Source organism: Agelaius phoeniceus, chromosome 16 (assembly GCF_051311805.1).
Source record: "Agelaius phoeniceus isolate bAgePho1 chromosome 16, bAgePho1.hap1, whole genome shotgun sequence".
Taxonomy (NCBI): domain Eukaryota; kingdom Metazoa; phylum Chordata; class Aves; order Passeriformes; family Icteridae; genus Agelaius; species Agelaius phoeniceus.
The window spans coordinates 3,434,557-3,453,014 of NC_135280.1; the positions used below are offsets into that span (position 1 = coordinate 3,434,557).

Sequence of the window (18,458 nt, forward strand, 5' to 3'; positions counted from 1 at the left end):
GGGGCTGGCAGCTCTCTCCTGCCCATGGATGAGGGGGTGATGGCCTCTGTGGGATCCCACTGCCCACTCCTCCCCCTGGGAAACACAGAGAAATGACCCTCAGAGGTGAGGAGCTGCTGGCCTGGCCTCATCAATCTCCATTTGCATCCGAAGAAGAAGGGAAAAAAAAAAAAAAGAGATTTAGGAGCAAGATCAATATTGAAAGAGCCTGGGTTTGTTTTTTTTTTTTTTTTGCTTTTCCCTGTGCTCCTTTGGGGGTGGGAAACTCAAGGCAGGTACTGGGAGTAAATCCTCCTGGCTACCTGGGTGTAAATCAGGAGGGAGGTGATGGATTTATGGCATCCAGCCTGATTTACACTCCCGTGTCTGGTCCCTGCAGGTGCCCCTGGGGGGGCGAGTGCTGGAAGAAGGGGATGGAGCCACCACCACCTCCTGCTGCAGCCAGGGCGAGGCTGGGGCTGCTCTGGGGGTGACTTTTCTGTGCTTTCTCCCCCCAGTGCAGGGAATTTAGGGCATTTTGCTTTGCCTCTTTCTGCTGGAGCTCAGCAAAGGACACCCATGTGCCAAAGCAAAGCAATGCCCTGCTGGGGGCTGGCTTTGTGCCTTGGTGGGGTAAAAGGGCTTTGGGGTGATGCTTTCCCCCTCCATCCCTCCTCCTCTCCATCCCTCCTCCTCTCACATGCCAAGAGCTGGCGGGGTTTGCTGATGGCAGGGCTGGTGTGTCCATGGAAGAGCAGAAGAGCCTTTGGGAAATCCTCCTCGGAGAGCTTTGGGAGGCCTGGGGGTGGCGATGGGGGACCTGTCCCAGCTCCGGGGCTCCTCTTTCCAGCCCTCCCGTGTCCCTGGCCGCGGCAGGGCTGCAGCAGGCACGGGGGGCTGTTGTTGTTATTCCTCTCATGCAGCAGGAAGGATTTCTGCGAGTGCCATAAACCATCACGTGGGCAGAGCCTGGGTGAGCTCTAATTGCTTCTATTTGCATAACGAGGCGAGGCTCAGCATCCTGCTGCTATTTGAAAGAGGAAAATCAAAATCAGCTCTAGATAAACAACTCCTCCCCCCTTCCCCAATCCCTGTCCCCCCCCCCCCGCTCCTAATTTGTGCATTTTCTCCCTTAGTGCAGGTTTGTCAGGGTTTTGGTCTCCTCAGGACCCCTCCCACTGGGGCTGGGGGCGCTGCCCCCTGCCCTGGCCGAGGCAAGGGAGGCTTTCCCTGGAGCTGGCGGTGAGGGATGGGGAGTGGAGGCTCTGAACGGGAGCTGGAGGGAGGCTCAGGCTGGGATTGGGGCTGGGGAAGCGGAGTCAGGGCTGGAGAGCCCCGGGCTCAGCGAGGGAGGGGCTGGGGGGCATCGGGTGGGAGCCCAGCAGGTGCCACCAGAGCCCAGGATCCACACAGCCCCGGGGTCACCAGAGCCCGGGGTCACCACAGCCTGGCCCTGCCAGCCCCTGGAGACTGCCTGGGATGGGATGGGATGGGATGGGATGGGATGGATGGGATGGGATGGGATGGGATGGGATGGGATGGGATGGGATGGGATGGGATGGGATGGGATGGGATGGGATGGGATGGGACAGGACCTTTCCTCACCTGCGATCCCCCAGCGTGGAAGGAAGGGGCATTTGCTCTGTTTGCAGCCTGGGTATTGCTCCTGCTCCGGGGCCATGGGAATCTGGAAAAGGAGGTGACAAGAAAAAAAGGACCTGGAAAAAGGAGGTGACATCCCCTGGCTGTGCTGTGACACCAGCCATGTCCCCAGGGGTGCTGTCCCTCTCTGAGCCATTTTCCCTACACACCCACGGCCCAGGGCACCAGAGGCATCCCTGCTCCTCTGTCCCCTCGGGTCCCCAGGGTCCTTCAGCCAAAGCTGGCTGTGCCCTTGGCCCTGGGAGGGCCCTGGGCATTGCCAACACTTGCTCTGGGCCCTGCAGGGACATTTCTGCTGGCTGGGGTTCCAGGGGATTTTCTCACTTCTCTCTAGCAGGGGGTGGTGCCTGCTCACTCGAGGCCGGGTCACAGACACCAAGCACAAATATGTTCTGTCCCTTCCTTGGGGGATGAGGAAAATGGGCTCCTTCCTCCTCCTCTTCCTCCCCAGCATGAGGGCTGCTGTCCTCTGAACCCTTCGCTGCCCTTTGGGGGAGAAGTGCTGACTCCAGATGTTTCCCTAAATGAGAACCTTCTGCAAACAGTGCTGGCTTAGATCAGATTTTAGGAAGAAATTCTTCCCTGGGAGGGTGGGGAGGCCCTGGCACAGCTTGTCCAGAGAAGCTGTGGCTGCTTCTGGATCCCTGGAAGTGCCCAAGGCCAGGCTGGACAGGGCTTGGAGCAGTGGAAGGTGTCCCTGCCCATGGAGGGGGTGGAATGAGATGATCTTTGGGGTCCCTTCCTTCTGGGACTCAATGATTTTTGCTTTTTTTGACCCATTCTGGGACCTGCAGCCTGCAGTGGAGCTGGGAGGATGGGACAGACCTGGCTGCCAGCATTCACTGCTGCCTCTGCTCTCCTGTCTGTGCCCAGCATGGGGCTGGGGCTGCTGCCTACATCCCAGTCCTGGACCATGGAAATTCCCTTTTCCTTGGCCCTCGTGGTGTGTGAAAACCCCTGGTCATGCCAGCAATATTTCCCCAGCCCCTCCTCATCCTCCAGATCCCACAGAAGCTGCCTGGGGCAGGATGGAGAAAAGGAGAAGGACCCTCAGAGGTGGAAAGAAATCTCTGCTGCAGCTCTTAAAGGTGGGGGAAGAAAAGGAACCGGAGGGGCAGGAGGTGTCTGGAGCTGCACATGGGGGCTGTGTGCACACACCAATTTTCCATCAGGCTGGTAAAAGGACCAGGAGCTCTTGAAGCTGAAGCCAAGGTGAGGAACCTGTGGCTGTGCCAGGGGTGCTGGGGGGATGAAGTGTTTGCTCAGGAGCAGCAGGGATGCTGTGCCAGGGGCTGGGGCATTCTGTGGTCTCAGCCTGCCAGAAGGGGCTGGGTTCCAGCATCCATCCCAGCCTGTGCTGAGAGCAGGGATGCTCAGGCACCTCCACCCTCACCCCCACACTGGTGGTGCAGGATGGAGAGGGTTTCCCTCCTTGCTGGGTCTCTCTGGCTGAGCTGGGGGTGCTGGGGCTGCTCCTGGCCCTGGTGGGGCTCCCCAGGGTTCAGTGGAGCAAGCACAGCCCAGAGTCCAGCTGGGAATCTGTGGCTTTGAGCTGGCCTGGACAAGGTTCCCCATCCCAGCCAAAGGTTCCCTGGTGCCTCCTGCCCCAGCAGCAGGAGGATTTTCCCTGCTCCCATCTCTCAGTGCCACCACAGCTCCTGCTGCCCTGCCTGGGGTCTCCCTTGCACCTCCAAATTTCCAAGGGCTCTCTGTTCCCCCTTCACGTTGCGGTGGGGATTTGTATTTCATTCTTATTTATCTCTCTGTAGGTTTGTCCCTGTCATTGCTGCTGTTCCTGGCTTTCCAGCAGGTTTGCTCTGCAGAGAGCTGCAGGTTGGCTATGAAATATGACAAAGCGTTCATTTAAATGCACACCATGATGTTGGTGAGTCCATTAGGGGAATTAATTTGAATGGTTGGCGTTTAATAAACAGCCTCGTCCCTCCTCTCCACACACAGCCCCCACCTCAGCCCTGCTGGCAGCTTGGAAGGGTTAAAAAAACCCCCACATGTGGATTTTGGAGGGAGAGGGGGAGCAGGTACCAGGGTCTGAAGAAGGGAGCGGGGAGAGGGGGGGAATAATAAAAGAGATCTGGTGTTGTAAGAGGAATTGCAGTTTGTTTTGTTCACAGTGAAAAATAAAGCAGATGTGGAAGGGGTTTGGGCTCACAGGGTGTTTGGTGCATGGAGAAAACGGGGAGGGGGGACAGGGGGACAGGGCTGGAGGGTCCCAGCCTGGCCCCGAGCACGGGCTGGGGGAGGAGAGGGGCTCCAAGGACGTTGCTCCCCATATGGTGTGTATTACAAGCTCCTTTCTAGTTGTAAAGATTAATTTAAAGCCTTTCTCACCTCCCCCCCATCCCTCTTCCATTGACAAATGAACATCTGGGCTGAATGCTGCCCAGATCCTAATCAAAGCATTTTTCCAGGGCCGTTGTCTGCCTTTATGGCTATCTGCTCCTCGGATGCTCTGCAGCTCCAATGCACTTGGCAATTCAGCCTGTAAATACCCCTCTCCAGGATTTATGATTGGGGATAATGTGATTTTTTTTTTTCTCTTTGCCTCTGGATCCGTTTGTTTGGTTTAGTTAAACGACATTTCCTTGTCTCTGCATAAGTGAGAGCATGAAGGGAATTTTCTTCCCTCCCCTCTTTGCAGGGAGTTATTAGCAGTGAGCAAACGTGGCTTTTTTGGGAGGCTGATGGGCACACTGGGGTTGGTGAGGGGGGCAAATCCAGCCCTGAATCCCTGATGAGCACCCCTGGTCATCCCAAACTATCTATTTTTCCTACAGAAGGTTGTTTTTGAGGTTTTTAGAGAAAGCAGCTTTCCACCAAAGCAGATCTGAGCCCTTTCCACATTATTCAAGGGCTTCTTCATCAGGGAGAGGCAGCACAAGACACAGCCCAGTATGGAGAAGCTGTTTGCTCCCCAAAATGAGGCAGAGAAGCCAAATGAGATGCTTGAAAACCAGGGAGTGCTGGGGCTGGGATCCCATTCCCACCAGACTTGATTTTTCCCCTGCAAGCTGCAGTTTGGGAGTTAAAAGATCAATATATGAAACCTAGCTAAGATATTGAATAATGTTTGTCGTGCCCCAGGTGCTGTAGGAAAGGAGGGTGCTTGAGCCAGGGAAAAAAGGCAGGAAAATCCCTTTAGGGCAAATACAGGGAGCTGGAGGGGTTGTGGCATGGAGTCCCTGTGTTGGTGCCTGTCCCTGAATGAGGAGAGAGCTGGGAAACACAGAGCTGATGGGTTTGGGGCATATCCTGAGTATATTTATACCTGCAGAAATCCCCTCTCCAGGACCTGGGCTTCCCCTTCCCTCTGAGCATCAAGGGCTTTTCCCAGTGAGTTCTTTAGGAAGGTGTGAGTTCAGTCCATTTAGCCACACAGAGAGGCTGTGTTTACACAGAAAGTGTGCAGGGTGATGGCACCAGTAATTAAAAACATTCTCCTAAATGAGATTTAAAAAATCACTGGGGTGGAAAGTGCTTGGCTGTTCCTCCTGCAGGAAAAGGTGCAGCCTGGATTTTGGTGATGCAGGGTTGGGTACCAGGACCCTCTCCACCCTGGGCTATCATTGGGAAGCTCAGGAACGTCACTGGGCTCGTTTTTCCTAAGGAACTCTGAGTTTCCCACAAATACAACGAGCCAGGATGACGCAGGCAAATCCCTGCCAGTGGATCTGGGGTTGTGAAGAGCCAGAGCTGGACTCCTGAAGGGTGTGGAGCTGAAATGACCCCAGCACCAACCCTGGATGAGGACAGCCGGAGGTAGGGAAGCACCTTCCTGAGCACCCAGAGGAGACTCTGGGGAGAATTTTGATTTCTCTGCGTTCTTGCTGTTGATTTTTAGAGCACTCAGCACTTCTTGTCCCTTTTTCATCCCTCTCCTCCCAGTTCCCCCCAAATGAGCAGTAAGGCAGTGAAGCCTGGTGTCAGCCCATGGCATCCACGGGGAGAGAGCAGCCGCGGGGCTGAGGGGAGGGGGATTTATGGAATTTCACAGCAGCACAATCCATCACTGGGGTCACCTCAGCGGGGTGAGGAGAGGAGGAGGGCTGGGTGCTTTTGGGGAGAGGGAGGAGAAGGTGTGGAAGGTGCTGGGGAGCCTTCCTCGATGTGCCCAGGGAGGAGGAGGAGGAGGAGGCGATTCCCGGCAGTGTCCGACCTCACTCCGCTGCCGGGCGGGGATTTGCAGCTGAGCTCTGCTCACAAAGTCGCTCCCAGCCTTTCCTCATTTCTTTCTGGGTTTAAGGCAGCTTCCAAATTCCTGTGCAGCCAAATCCTGCCTGGGACTGCCAGGAAAGCCGGCCAGCAGCAGGGACGTGCTGTTGGTGTACCCAGAGCACAGCCAGGCTCGCTGTGATCCCGCGGGGAAGGGATGGGATGGGATGGGATGGGATGGGATGGGATGGGATGGGATGGGATGGGATGGGATGGGATGGGATGGATTTCCAGCCCTCCCCAGGATGTGACCCCGGGACCCCCTGCCTTGGGTTTTCTGCCTTGCCCTTCCCTAAGGAGTTGGGATGGAGAGCTGATGTCCAGGGATGGGGCAGGAGCCAGGATTCTGCCATGCTGGGCTGGAGGGAGGGATGAGCAGGCGTTGCTTTCTCCTTGGGATTTTCTGTTTGGAATGCTGTGGATTAGAGGGAATCCACTGCGAGTCGCTCTCTCTGTGGTGTCTCTCCCCTAAACACCAAAACACTCCAGCCCAGATTCCCTCAGCTTTACTGCCCTCCCCGTAACCTCCCACCCAGCCGTGGAAGGAAACGCGCTGGTTTCGTGCATTCCCGATGGGATTTACGATCCCAGGGATTTCCTGCGCCGCCTGTCATCGCTCTCCCCCTTCCCGCCACCATCAAACCACACCCGTTTGCTTCAGGGCGCTCCTTCCACGTTTCTTTCTGTGTTTTTATTTCTGCCACCGCCTGCCCTGGTCCCTCAGGAGGGTTTTAGGGGACAGCAATGAGGCAGCCCCGGGGTCACAGTGTTTGGTCTCCATGGGGAATGTCGATGGATGGGGAAATCCCTGCATCCCGAGGTGTTTGGGATTCCATGGAACCCCCCCTGGGGTAACCAGAGCAGCCCTGGGGCAGCTGAGAGCAGGCAGGGAAGGGGCTGCACCCGCAGCATCCTCCCGGCCGTGGTGGGGATGCAGGGCAGGCTCAGCCAAGCCCACCCATGGGACGCCTGATCTGCTCTTTCCACTGGTGACTCATGGAAAATCAACTTGTTTTGCAGCGGCGCTCGGCACGTCGGGCGATCCTGCCTCCCTGCCTCGCTTGTCTGTCTTTTCTTTAAAGGATCATTGGTGTAAAAACCTCTGGGACCCCGACCTTCCTGCAGAGCTCCTCACCTGAGGGCGTTTTCCCCTGGATGTGTGCAGGGCTGGCTGTGCAAGCCATGCTCCATCAGCTGCCTGGGAGGCAGCCTGCTCACCCTCCCAGGGTTGAATTTTTTGGGGATTAGTATTTTTCAGTGGCTCTTATACAACGGTGTTGGAAGCTTGGAGGGTTTCCACGGGCTCCTTGCGTGTTGGTTTCCACTCTCCTGCCAGCACCGCCGGCTGCACGGGGCCACCCAAATTTCTCCACAGGGTTTGTGGCACAACCTGGGCTGGTGGGGCTGGGGACTCATCCAGGCTTGTCCTGGGTGTCCCCACTGTCCCCAAGGCCAGGCAGGACACGGAGAAGTGAGACCTTGCTGTGTGGCTTGGCTTCCTCGTAGGAAGCAAGCAGGGTCCATTGGTAGATTTGGGTTAAAACACTCAGAATGGGAATGATGCTGATTCCCATTGAGTTCCCAGCACCACACTGCCTCCCAAATTCTCACCATTCACTGCTTTTTCTCCAAGTCCTTCAGAGGGCAGAGATGGAGCACAGCCCTTTCCCAGTGGGACCGGCCCATCCCAGACCCGGCTGCAGCAGGAGTCTGGGCCAGCTCTGTATTTAACTGAATTGGCTATTTTGAAATGTGTTTTCTTGGAAATAGGCACTGAGAGGGATGTTCTGTGGTGCTCACTGCTCTGTACCACACCTTCACCCTTTCCTCACAGAGCACTGACCGTGCCACTGCTCTCTGGAAAGCACATTAGCAATTTCTTTTTTTTGGGGGGGGGGGGGGGGTTGCTGGTTTAGTTTGGAATCTGGCATGGAAAATCATTTCCAACCCCCAAATTAGAAACAGAATAATAATACAGAGCCTTGTTTTGGAGGAGGTGGTGTGTGTCATCCCACAGCAATGAGAAACTTGTGCTGGAGAGGAGCAAAGAGCTGTGATTTGTTTTTTTAACACTCCCCAAAGGACTGACGTGGCTCTGGGATGCTGCTCCTGCTCCCTTGTACCCATGGATGGGAACAGGACAGTTGCTGTGGGCAGGGGGCTGTCCTTACATCATGTGAGGGGCTGTACTGCCCAATTTTGTTGTTCTTACCCTTGGTTTTGTGGAGAAAAGGGGATTGTGCCGTGTGGTTTTCTGCCTTGCCCTTCCCTAAGGAGTTGGGATGGAGAGCTGATGTTCAGGGACGGGACAGGAGCCAGGATTCTGCCATGCTGGACTGGGGGGAGGGATGAGCAGGCGTTGCTTTCTCCTTGGGATTTTCTGTTTTGAATGCTGTGGATTAGAGGGAATTCACTGTGACTTGCTCTCTCTGTGGTATCTCTCCTCCAGTGAACACCAAGTCCTGTGAAAACTGAGTTGGACTCAGAAAAAGAAGCCATGCTGAGGCAGCAGCTAGTCCTGCCTGAGATGGGCTCACTGGCCACCACAGCATTGCCAGAAAACCCTTAAAAATAACTTATTTTTAAAATTGTGAGGGGTTTCCTCATGTGTGGGAGCAGTGGCTGCTCAGCCAATTTAAATGCTGAATTCCTGTTAAGGAGCCTTCACCCCACTCCAGTTCTCACCCTGTGGATTATAACAAACTCTGCACCCCAAATGTGTGCCCAAGCTGGGGTGCCCCATCTGCCTTTGGGATGTCCTCAGGACAGGTCCTGGGGGGAGAGGTCTGCATGGAGCCAGTCCCTGGGATTTAATAAGACACTTGTTGTATGTTAAATATCAAGGGCTGATAGGAAACATGTGTCCTGAGGATTAACAGCCATGTAAAAGATAGATCCGTGAGTTAAACCTCCAAACAGAGCGTTTCAAATAACCCTGCACGGCTGCAATCTGCACTACTGGGGCAACCAGGAGTGGGATGGGGAAGGTAAAATGTGTATTGCAGCTCATGATGCTCCAAAACCCTTGGGATGGGCTTGGGGCTGGGTTTTCTCCCAGCAAGGTGATGCCCAGGGATGCCGGATCACACAGGGGTGACGTCAGCTCCTTCTTCCCCCATTTCTTCCTCCCTTTCCACCTCTCCTCCTTCTTCTAATGTTTTTTTTTTTTTTTTCTTTTTTTTTTTTTCCCAGGCCCCAGTTTCTCCCCTGTCGAGGCAAACGCTTTGGCTAATTAGCAAAACGTGTCAAAGAAAATGATTAATGTCCCGGGAGGAGGCTGAGCTGCCTTTGTGCCGGCATTGCCTGACTTCTGCTCTTAAAGGTTTTATTAAAAGATAAGGGAGCTCCTGACGGGTGAGCAAAGCTTGTGCTTCCCTGGGTGTTAAAGGGTCGGGGGAGTGGGGGATGTGGGGCAGGTTGGGGTCACCCTCAGAGGGAGAGGAGAGGGGCTCGTGTTTCCCTGCCTCCATGCGCCACCGTCACTGCCTGCCCTTGGCAGGGGAAAAGATGTTAAAAAAATGGCTGAATGCCTCCTTTATTCTTCCAGGGGCAGGTAACTCAATCTCCTCAGCTGGGCTCTATGAATGTTGCTGTGTTACAGGGCTCTGCCTGGCTGTGCTCCGGGAGTGATGCTCTGTGGGGTTTTTGGGGTGGGGTGCTGGGGATTGGGCACAGCCAGGCTCCTGCCCAGGACAGTGGTGGCAGCAGGGACAGAGGTGCTTGGACACGGGTTTGGTGGTCCCTGTGGTCAGAGAGGTGCCTGTGGTCAGGCTCAAGCCCAGTGGGAGATCCCTGACACTTTGCTGTGGGCTGAACCCCCCATCCCAGCTCCCTCCTGGGGATCCCAGGCCCAGGTGGGCAGCAGAGGCACAGGAGGGAATCTGAGGGCAGAGTTCCTCTGGGCTCCTGCCAGGACCACCATACACAGCATCCAACTGTCCTCATCTGTCATGGCTTTGGACATTTTTTCAGCAACCCTCAAAATATTCTTCCAGCAACCCAAACCCCTCCAACCCCCCCAAACCAGCAGCCCTTGCAGGGGAATCTTGCAAAAGGCAAAACTTCCCTGCAGCTCTGCTGCGGGATCACATAAACCAGAGCTGGCAGTGCCGCAGCATCCCTGTGCCATGCCAAAATCCCATCTGGGACATCCCTGGGAACAGGGAGAGGGCGAGAGGGGTGGGAGACCCAGCACACCAGCAGCACTCTGGTTGTTTTATCAAAGCAGGAGCGATCCCCAAACCCGGCAGACACTGATGTCTGAGCCCCTGGATGCACATCAGAGGGGGTTTGGGAGGGGGCACAGCTGGCAGGAGCCTCGGGAGGGGCTGCAGGAGCTGCTCTGTGAGGTTTTCCTCCAGCAAACAGACCTCTGGGCTTAATAAGCTATTTGTAAAACTGGCTGTGGATAAACAAGAGGCCGTGTGTCAGGCTGAAGGCGGCCTCGCAGGGCTGCGCCGCGCGGGGTGGGACCTCAGCACAGAAATATTTTCAAGATAAACAGAGGAAAATGAGTCCTGGAGGAGGCTGGAGCCACTGGCAGCAGCACGCTGCTCCTCTCCAAGATTATTTCGGGGCAGGAACTTGGCTTTCTGCACACTGCAGCTTTTTTTTTATCCTGCCTCTGAAGGGAACCTCGCGTGCTGCTGATTCAGAAATGAACCCGAGGAGCGGTGGGCACTGCAGGCAGCAGTGAGGAGATGTGCAGAGCCCGGGGCTTGCAGGGCAGCTCTGGGCTGAGGGCGAGGAGCTGGGATGCACAGCTGCTGCTGCAGATCCCCCTGGTCAGAGCTGCCTTCCCTGGAGAACCCTTGGGCTCAGGTAACAATATTGGGTTGGGGGTGTTCAGCTCGGAGAGGAGAAGGCTCCAGGCAGATTTTAGGGCCCCTTCCAGTGCCTTAAAGGGGCTCCAAGAGAGCTGGAGAGGGACTTTGGATAAGGGTCTGGAGTAACAGGACAAAGGGGAATGGCTTCCCACTGACAGAGGGCAGGGTTAGATTGAATATATTGAATATAAGGAAGAAATTCCTCTCTGTGAGGGTGGGGAGGCCCTGGCACAGGGTGCCCACAGAAGCTGTGGCTGCCCCTGGATCCCTGGAAGTGTCCAAGGCCAGGCTGGAGGGGCTTGGAGCAACCTGGGATAGGGGAAGGTGTCCCTGCCCGGGGCAGGAGGTGGAACAAGATGGTCTTGAAGATTCCCTTCAACCCAAACCATCCCGGGATTCTGTGACTCCAGTGTGAGCAGCAGAGCTGCCCTGCCTGGCTGCCGGTGCCTCCTGCCCTCCATCAGCTCCTCTGTTTCCCAGCAAAGGTAAAGGAAACTCCGTGGTGCCCCAGGGCAGGATCTGGGCACTGCCCTGCCCTCTGCCAGACTGGGAAATGAGGTGGGCTCCATCCTTCCACCCCTCTTCATCCTCCCCATCCCCTCCATCCCACCATCCCTGGGGTTTGGTGCTGGTTTCCTTCTCTGTTCTGTTCTGGTCTTTAAACTCCACAGGCGTGGATTGAGACCCAGCCTGGGGCAAAGCCGGGCTTGGGGCACCAAGGCTGGGACCAGCACAGCCTCAGCAGCTGAGATCTCCCAGTGTATCTCTCCTTCTCCTCCCCACCCCCAGCAAATTTAATTAAAAGTCATTCAGATTCCTTTGAAAGAAAATGTCATCCGTCGACACAATTACACTTTAACTAACCAAAGCTGTTACAGTTCCTATATATATTGGAATCAGGCTGTCGTTATTAGTTCTAAGTAAGTAATTTATTCCCATTATTGTGTTCAAATTACAGGATATTACCCCCTGGGGAAATAATCCTGTTATTTGAAATGTAAAAAAGAATTCACATGGACAACAATGGATTCCTAAATGAACCCAACAACAGCCCCCAATCCCAGTGTGGCATCACTTGCCTCAGATAGGGAAAATATTAAGTTTCTTTTAAAAAGGTTCTTGTCTCCTCTTTTTCTCTTCTCCTGCCCCAGGTAAGAGAAATTCTCCTCTTCTTCAAGTGCATCAATTTATTGAGGGAATCCTGGATGTGAAGGAATTTGGCGGGGAGCATGGGGGAGGCAGATATATGTGTGTAAATATATATAAATTTTTAGTATATATTTATGGGTGTCTCCCCTGAATTTGGTGGTGGGAAGGGAGCCCTGGGAGGGTGGGATGTGAGTGCCCAGCACAGCCCCACGCGTTTCTGCTGGAGCTGGGAGCCTTTGCCTTCCTTCGGGAAAGAGCTGCCGAGGTTCTTTGGAAACGCTGTTCCCTAGATCAAGATCTTCACTGAAGACAAATAACAGCTCGTCTCTGCAACACCCAAACATAAGCAACTAATTTGGACCACCGAAAGGAAAAAGGGGGAGGAAAAAAAAAAAAAAGAAAAAAAGAAAAGAAAGAGAAAGAGGAGGAAGAGGGAGGGGAGGGAAGAAAATCAGATACACTTGTAACCTGATTACAACAGCCAGCTATGTGTGCAAAATCACAATGCAGCTCTATAATTAAATCTCTCTTTCCCCCTCCTGCCGAGCTCTTTCCTCTAACAGGCGCGGTACAAAAACAGTCGTTAGGACATCAAATTCCAGCTCCGACAAGAGGGGACTTTTTTGTCTATAGCTGCTCGGCTCGTCTTTAAGGAAATAATAATTATAAGCCCAGTGCTGCTGGCTGACGAGCTTTGTGGAGCAGAAAGGGCTCGTCTTGTCCAATCCCCCCTTCCCCCCACGCAGAGGGCTGGGAGATGGGAACAGAGATGGGAACAGAGATGGGAACAGAGATGGGATAGCCCTGGGAGCCAGCCCTGGACACCCCCTCCTTGTGCTGGATCCAGGGGACAGCAAAGCCTGGGGTCTGACAATGGGCTCAGAGTCACCGAGCCCTGCTGAATCACCTCGTGGGTTTTAGCACCTGCAGTTTGGTGGCACAGGGCACTCCCGGGTGGGTCTGGATGTTTGGGAGTGCACAAAGCACCTGTGAGGGATGTGAGGAGCCAGTGGCTTCAGGGACAGCGGGAGAATTCCTGCCACAGGAGTTTCCCCCTGCCAGATCTGGGCTGGAGGGCGATGAGGGGATGCCATGGAAGGGATCAGGTGAATGAATCCCAAAAGCAGCAGGGAAGGGACCCCAGCACAGTGGATGGGAGCAGGGGAGCAGTGCTGGCAGCCTTTCCCCAGCCCAGCCTGTTGATTTACTCCACGTTGGTCACAGAGAGCTATTCCCATCCCTGTGACACCCAGCACGTGCTTTTGCTGGCAGCTGCGGGCTGGATTCAGCCTCAGGGACCCAGTTCCTCGAGGGCAGGCTCCTGCTTGCTTCCTCGGGGTATTTCTGGGAACAAGTCCTGCATCCCATCCTCCTTCCCACTGCCAGTCGAGGGCAGGTGTGTTGAGCTCCTTGGAACTGGTGCAGCGACTCACAGGACGGCGAAGGAAAAAACCAGGCACCAGGAAACCCTCCAAAAGGCCCCAGAGTGCAAGGTAACCACCGGTGGGACAGGATTTATCCACCACAGCTCGTCCTGGCAGCCAGCACGTGCAGGAGGGCACGACCGAGGGCGGACGCGGGCTTTGCGACGCGCGGCGTGCGACACGGAAACTCAGATGCTGCTCCAATAAAGCTGTGCAGGTTTGGTTTTAATGGCAATTAACAGCTGTTAAAAGGTGAAGGATCTATTCTGCTAACACCCGGTGCTTCTCGTGCCTTTCATGAAGGGATTTGAAAATACATTTGTGAGTGTTAATTTTAAGCCACCCTAACGTACCCCGGGGAGGTGGATGGGTTTACCCTGCTTTCAGGCAGGGAAGCTGAAGCAGGCCAGGGCACAGCGTGGGGATGAGCACTCAGTGCTGGCAGAGGTGGTGAAATCCATGTCTGGCTCTGGAACAGGGATGGGAGCAAGCCCGGGACCAGTTTTCACCAGCACTTCCCCAGTCTTTTATTTTGTGGGGAGATTAACTTGGTGCAAAACCAAAGGCACTCACGAGTTTAACCTTCAGCAGGACCCTCACGCTGGGGGGGGCACGTAGGAAATCGTCTTTCCCTGGGAGATGCTGCAAATCTGGATTTTCCAGTTCCTGGAGGGCTCTGCTTGTTTAAATTAGAAGCAGATAGGAGAGGTGAATTTTAAGAAGGACAGAGCAAAGGCACACAAGTATGCAGTTAACTTCTAAACTTCTTTCTCTGGCTCTCCTGCTGAGTAAATGCTTTAGGAGCTTCAAACCACAGCTTTTAATATCTCCTTAACATGCCCCGCGATTCCTTCCCCCCTGTCAAAACAGCGAGAGCAGCTGTGAATATTTTCCATTTTAGAATGTTTTGTATGCATACGAAAGTACCTGCAGCTCCAGCGGGCTGGGCTAGGGAGAAATGCTGGAGCCAAGGGTATCTATTTTATATCAAACCTTAAAATAGCACATGCTCCTGCCTCTCTCTTGCTCGTGTCCTGCATCCAGGAGGGTATTTTTGATTTAACTGACAGATCAAGGGAAAAATCCCCAATTTACTCTGTTGGTGCAGAAGGTCTTGTCATTCCAAGCTCAGCTCACCTGGATGGAGGGTTGTTTTAAACTCCCAAATGCAGAACCTGTAATAGAGGGGTGTTGTATGGGGACTGCAGTTTTGGGGAGGTTTCCCATGCACGTTTCTCCACTAAACCACATTTTTTTCCTCTGAAAGGTGTAACTGCCGTTTCCGTGCCTTACAACCAATTTAGCAGCTGATCCGTAGCCAAAAAATGCAGGCAGTAATTACAGCTTTGGGGTTGGTGCTCTTCTCAAAGCTCTCTATGGGTTGTGAATGTCAGCCCTCCTCCTTGCCTATTTTTTCCCCCTGATCTTGGATGAAAAAAACTTGTTATTGGGTAAAAGGGAAAAAAAAATCCAGCCTGATGTATCCAAGAAGAGCCAGTCTAGCTGTGAAAAAAGCCCAGTACAAGGGCTTGGTGGAGGTCGTGGAAAGCAAAGGGAACCCAGCATAGGGCAGGTCCCAGCACTGGGGGTCCCGGCTCAGGATTTAGGGTGGAAGTGAGTGCACAGGTGGCAGGGCAGGAAAACAGGGTGAGATTGTGCATAAATACCCACCCTCCTGTGCTAGGCAAGGAAAAAAGTCAGTACTTGGACTGTATTTGGACTCAAAACCAGCCTGGTTTGGGATATGTTTGGCTTTACAAACCCCAGAGCTGAGGGATCAGAACTGCTGTGAACTGGGGGGAGGGCACCAACCACATCCCTGTGCAGCCCCTGGCCCCTCTCCCTCTGCTCTGGCTGGGATGCTGAGGATGCTGCAGCCCCCAGCTGCTGCCAGGCACTGGCTCCAGCCCCTGGTGGGGGCCGTTGCTTGGGCCCCCCCTCCATGCAAAGCCCGCTGCCAGGCTGAGCACAAGGGTTATAATCAGCCAGGATTTATGGAGAAAACCGAAATCCTGAGCTGTTCTGGTCATTAATCAGAAATTCTTTGCTCAGTTCCCAAACCGTTTCCCTGGGGATCTCCTCATTGGGACCCCCCCCCACTCCACAGCCCCCTCCCCAGGGGTGGCAGCTCCTTCACTAGGCACAGGGGCTGGGGTGGGGAGAGATCCCGGGCTTTGGAATTATCCAAGCCCCCCCATGGATAAATAAATCACCATGGATGCATCGGAATAAACCCCCCTTGCCTTCAAATCCCACCTCTGTCCCTACAGGGTTTTATTTGGGGGGGATGGGACCTTGCTGTCAGACTCGGTTCTGCTTTTAAGATGGGGGGGGGAAGGAATGAAATCAGGGCAAAGCTTTGCCGACGCGTTGGGATTGTCGCCGTCCACGTTTTAATGTGATTTATGACTGGATTTCTAAATCCAGCCACTGACTGCACGCTTTAAATATAGCTCCAAAAACACCCTGAAAACGTGTAGTAAGCACGTTAGAAACAGCGGGCGGGAAGGATGCACAGCACCCCCCGGCTAAGGATGGGGAACACAGAGGGGCATTCGTGGGGGGAAAAAAAGGGTATTTCGGGGGTGCCCAGCAGATGGGGATGGGGGTCCAGCAGGGCCTGTGGGTGCAGAATCGAGAGCTGGGTTGGCAGCGAAGGGGTGAGTGTCCCCCATCCCCCACGCCTTGGCAGCCCCCCAAAACGGGGGAGATGCATCGGGAGTGGGGGGCTCGGTTTGCTTTGCCTCCCACGTCTCCAGAGAGCCTCCCCAGCTCCCCCCAGCCCCAGATTCCGCTCCCCCCCGTCCTACCTGCATCCCAGGAGCGGGGGCAGTGCCCGGTGTGGGGCTGGGGGCTGCGAGCCCCGCACCGCTCCGCTGCCTCCTGCCCGCTGCCCTCCGCCTCCGCGGGCACCGGGAATGCCGTGCTCGTCCGGGGAGGGGAGAGAAGGCAAGAATAGAAAAAAGAAAAACAAAAAAAAAGAAAAACAAAACAAACCAAACCAGGAAGCCAAAACAGCCAAAACAAAACAAAATGGAGAATAAATAGGTGGGGGCGGGGGAGGGAAGGGAAAATAAAAGAAATTTAAGGAAAAAGCGCAAGGGCAGAGTCGGAGGGAGCGGAGCCGGGCGCGCAGGGCGGGAGGGGGGTGCCCCCTCCCGGGGGGGGCGGGGGGCGGCCCGGGGGCGGGCGGCACCGTGGGAACCTGCCGGGAGCCCGGGGCACCGGGATCGGGACGGGAATGGGATCGGAACGGGAATGGGATGGGGATGGGAATGGGAATTGGGGGCATAACGCGGTGCGGCTGCTCGCGGGACATCCCACCCCCCCCTTCCCCGCCCCGATGTTATTTTTAATAAAAATAGGTATTTTTTGCAGAAAAAGCTGTTTGCGGCAAAGCTTTGGCGCGGGGCGAAATGCGGGAGCGGCTGCCGCCCCCCGAAATTGCGCGGGGTACTCGCAGCCCCCCCATTTGCGGTGCTGCAGGGGTGGGGGGATTATTGGGGGAAATAATAGGGAAAAAAGCAATGGTGGCTGGGATTTCATGGGGAAAACGCTGGGAAAACAGGCGCGCCCGAAAGGGAAAAATAATAATAATAACAATAATAATAACAATAACAATAATAATTAGAAAAAAGCGTGTGTTACATCGGAAGGGAGCATTTTTTTTCCCTTTTTTATTTTGTTTTCCGAGGGTGTTTTGCAGCAGCGATGCCCCAGCCGGGAGCTGCTGTACAAGATGGCTCCCGGCCGGGGGAAGGGGAGGAGGAGGAGGAGGAGGAGGAGGAAGGGCTGGAGTTGCAGGGAGGGGGGGGCCCGTCCCCTCCCGCCCCGCCCGAGCCTGCTTTTTCTATTTTTTATTAGCATTTCCCTGATTTATGACATGCCAACCCCCCGGCCCGGGGACAGCGGCGGGGAGGTCCGGGCGTGAAGGCATTAAACATTTATAAAATATGCTTTTAAAGCCACATAAAAGCGATCAAACCATTAATATTTTTTTTTTTTTTTACCCCTCACCCCCAATTCCCCCGGTTTTTTTTTTTTTTGGTTTACTAAAGGAGACTGGGAAAAGAAGCGCCCTCCCCTTGGAGGCAGCGGGGTTTGAGCCCTCGCCTCTGACGCAGTTTTGCTCTTAAATATAAATAAAAACATAAATATATATTATTGTTACTTATTATTATTATTTTCGCGTTAAACCAGGGCCTTGAGCAGCGTGAGAGCTTTTCGACGAACTCGATTTTGCTTGGAACGTTTAAAAATAAGCAGATTTTTGGGGTAGTTTATCTTCTTTTTTGGCCGATGTCCCGGTGGGCGCCTCGAAACTCCTGTCCGGGGGCTCGGGGGGGGACGCTTTATTATTATTATTACTTTTAATTTAAACCGGATTAAATTAGATTTTTTCCCCCTCCTCCCCTTTTTCGTTATAAAAGCAGATTTTTGTTTAATTAAGTAAAGACGCGGGGAAGGAGGGGGGGTTTTGGCAGCGATGGGGTGTCCCCCCCCCCACTTCTCCCCGAGGAATGCTGTGCTGCGCAAAGGGAAAAACACATCAAAAATGGGGGGGGGGGGGGGAGAAAAATAAATTAAAAATAGAAAGAAAAAAAAAAGGAAAGAAAAGTAAAAGTTGGTGTGGCAGTGCTGGGGGGGCCGCCCCGCTCACAACCCAGAGGGGGGGAGTGTGTGCGTGTCTCCTCCCCCAGCGTCCCTTTTCACCCTATTTTTGAATTTTTGGGGAGGCGGGGCCCGCAGGGAGGGCAGGGGACCCTCCCCCGCTCCCCCCGGCCCTGAAAGGCCGCTTTGTCCGCGGCGGGGCCGTGGGAGAGGGCCCGGCGGCACTTCCCCCTCAGGCCTGCCCGGGCGGGATGAAGGATTTCAGCCGCACAGATAATGAAGGGGTCGCGGGGCGCTCCCCCCTCACGGCCCCGCTCGGCGCGGGGCGCCCGCGGCCGCTCCCCGCCAACCGCCCGCCCGCTCCGGGGGCAGCCTGGAAACAGCAGCGGGAGCGCCGGGGGCGGGGCGAGCGGGGGGCCTGGAAACAGCCGCCTGTTTACCCGCCGCTGAGTGACAGCCCGGCCGGCCAATGGGAAGGCGCAGGGAGGCCGCGGGCCGGTCCCCGCCGCGCCGAGAACAATGCGTGTTTCATAGCCCCGCCGCCGCCGTTTTTCCCTCCCCCATTCCCCCGTTTTTT

The 18,458-nt window shown here is 54.8% G+C and overlaps 1 long non-coding RNA gene across 4 annotated transcripts; it reads left to right on the forward strand.

The window, feature by feature from the left end:
* The first annotated feature begins 318 nt into the window (after window positions 1–318).
* Window positions 319–16,304, forward strand: LOC129127227 (uncharacterized). Of its 4 annotated transcripts, none has more exons than XR_013184457.1 (5): window positions 319–1,221; window positions 1,632–2,853; window positions 3,411–3,526; window positions 9,064–9,225; window positions 10,502–16,304. It is a non-coding gene; the product is annotated as an uncharacterized LOC129127227 (long non-coding RNA). The 4 variants fall into 4 exon arrangements; XR_013184459.1 differs by having other exon boundaries at window positions 322–1,221; window positions 2,644–2,853; XR_013184458.1 differs by having other exon boundaries at window positions 323–1,221; window positions 2,626–2,853.
* The last annotated feature ends 2,154 nt before the right edge of the window (window positions 16,305–18,458 follow it).